Genomic DNA, 3116 nt, shown 5'->3' on the forward strand with positions numbered 1-3116 from the left:
TTCTGCCGAAGTGCCGTGACAGCGTCGCCAATTGGAACAGACTGTCACACCCAGAAGTGAATAACTTCAGTTTCACCCAGAAGGAAATGATATCAGTTGCCCAAAGTGATGAATGATATATCGGTTGCACCCAGAAGTGAATAATATCAGTTGCACCCATAAGTAAATAACTTCAGTTGCACCCAGAAGTGAATAACTTCAGTTTCATGTCGATTGCACCCAAAGTGGTGAATGATATCAGTTGCACCCAAATGACGGAGCCTGCAAGTCTAAAGAGGCTGGGAGTGGAAGTGAAGTCAAAGGCTAACAAGTGGGAGCAGGTATGCGCCGAAGGGATGCTGAAAACACAATTTAGTAATGCTTACAGTACACCACGTGAGGTGCACTGACGGCACTACCTACCTATCGAGAGAGATAGGGAGAAAGAAAGGGGGGTGGGATATATGATGATTATTTTTTATAACTGGTTCAACCGTGATCGAAGGGGGTCAGAATCCCTCTTTCGTCGTTTCAGATTGATAAAATGGCGGCACAATAGTCAACTGACTACCACTTTAAGATTTGCAGTTTAGAGCAATGGATTCATAGTTGGTTTGATTAAAGGGGCTACTTCTAGATGGAGTGATCCCCCCGAGTGTCAGGTCGACAGAGGTTTATGTATTTGGAGTGGCCTACCTCTTCATTTCATAGTCTGCCTTGTCCAGGATTTGAACTCGGTATCTTCCGAGGCATTGCTCGATCCCAGACGACCGCCTACCAGTCGACTCAATCTCGATTGGGTACCAACGTGAGCTGTGGGTGAAGAAAAGGGCATAGTGTAGCAACATCGTGGTTAAGGACTTGCTGAGAACCGGAAGAAATGCCCATCTGGCGCAAACTCTGACAGAGAGAGAGAAAGAGAGAGAGAGAGAGACTTATTTCCTATTACGTACGGAAATAATTCTTGAAAATCTGAAATAAATTGATCTTATAATATAATTTAAGAAATATTCTTGCGTTTTTGTGATACTAAACAACTGAAAAGTTATAATCAATTTATTTTTTCGCCGGTTATTACAGATGTCCGTGATTAAAAAAAAAAAAAAAAAAAAAAAATAGAAGGGCTGCAGTTTCATTAGGTGTGCCGGTTGATGTCCCGTCCAAAGAAAGAGGAATCCAAAGAGACTTTGAAGTCCTGGTGACGTCTTCATCGCCTCCGACGTCCTACGCATTCCAACCTTCTGTTTACTTCCACGAAAAGAGGAAGGTCGGGCGCGCACAGATACGCCCCTCATTTGTTTGTTGTTGTTTACATTTACCCCTCGCGTGTGCTGTAAGTAATCCTTCATGAACCTTTGGGGGCTAGTAAAAGGATTCATAAAAACGAGAGAGAGAGAGAGGAAGTTACACGGTTCCGCTATTTGTATGTGTACAGCAAATGACGCACTGTATTATATTTCTCAAGAAATTGTTAATCGTACAGCCTACTGTTAGGATTACAACTGAAGTCGGAACTTAAGGAGTTCAAGCAAAGATGCAATATGCATTACTACCTTGATACTATTATTCTTTACTTAGCTACGTTTTCTTATCTACTTTGTCAGTTTGTTTATTTTCTTTTCCAATAAGTGGCATCTCTTCTTTCTGCATTTCCCTTTGCTTCCTTTTACTTCTTCCTAATGGACGCCATATTCATTGGAAACTTCAATTTCGAGTCAGTGGCCCCTAGGCTTGTTCCATGTGAATAGGTTTCATCTACTGAATTAATAATAATAATAATAATAATAAATCCTTCTCAGCTCTTCGAAAACTAAGACGTCATCGAAAGTCACATAGCACACTGTCACTTCCGGTTTTCACGTTTTTCCTTAAACATAAGCGGGCTAAATATTACAATTTGGTTTTGAAGTGACTACATTTGGATATACCCGTACATGACTTGAACGAGTGTTACAATATTCACGACCTCGCGTATGATACGGGAAAAATATTTTTTTTTTTTTTAAATATGGGATTTTGATAAACCTGCTGCAAAACTTTTTCCTGTCAGGGACAAACTTTAATCTCTTCATGTTTCGTCTCAATGAGAGTTACTCATTCGGTAGAGTTTCTGTCTTCCTTCATCTCTTTCTGCGTCACCTTTATCGTTCTTTGCATATTCCATAAACATCAGTAAAGTAAATCACTATCATGATGGGATTTCTGCAACGCCAGGGCCTAACAAAAGACGTTTACGAGTCAGCCAGAAATGAGATATGTATACAGAGCACCGGGGTTAAACAACACTTGACCACGTGGCATAAGAGAGAGAGAGAGAGAGAGAGAGAGAGAGAGAGAGAGAGAGAGAGACACACACACACACAGGCAGACAGACAGACGTCTGTTCCATAGCCAATGGGTGTCAGACATATCGACTTGTGACACACTTATAGGAATACAGGCTGCCAGAATATTTTGAGATTTGAATTTTGAAGAAATTTCTAAATTTGATGTTACAGGCATTCTCATCAGGCATAGCTTTTGAGCTCTTAGCTATATCTTGAGCCTTAATGATTTTCGATATCACACCGCATGGACGTGAATCAGTTTATTGCCACCGTGACCCATTTTTTGTTTTCTTGTTTTGCTCCCAGTTCTTTCACTCACTATTTTCGGTAAAGTTAATCTTGGCAGCCGGTGTTCTTGCCTTCGTCTGTGGGTTAGTGCAGGCAATCCAAATGCTGACTTTATGTGTTGCCACTCACCCTGCGCTTACTAACCCGGTTAATTAAGATAATATTACATGGCTGGAGTAAGTAGTAGTATTAGTATGAACTGTAGTTATAGTGAAAGTATTGTGGCTACTACTGTTATTTCTAGTACAACCTTTAGACTTTAACAATGTAATTTTTCTTTAATTTAGTGCTGATAGTTTTTAGTTTTCTGTAAAGAAACTATTGTGCGGGCTTTGTCTGTCCGTCTCCGCACTTTTTCTGTCCGCCCTCAGATCTTCAAAACTACTGAGGCTAGAGGGCTGCAAATTGGTATGTTGATCAACCACCTTCCAATCATCCAACCTACCAAGTTGCAGCCCTCTAGCCTCAGTAGTTTTTATTTTATTTAAGGTTAAAGGTAGCCATAATGGTGCGTCTGCCCAT

Source organism: Macrobrachium nipponense, chromosome 1, assembly GCF_015104395.2.
Source record: "Macrobrachium nipponense isolate FS-2020 chromosome 1, ASM1510439v2, whole genome shotgun sequence".
NCBI lineage: Eukaryota > Metazoa > Arthropoda > Malacostraca > Decapoda > Palaemonidae > Macrobrachium > Macrobrachium nipponense.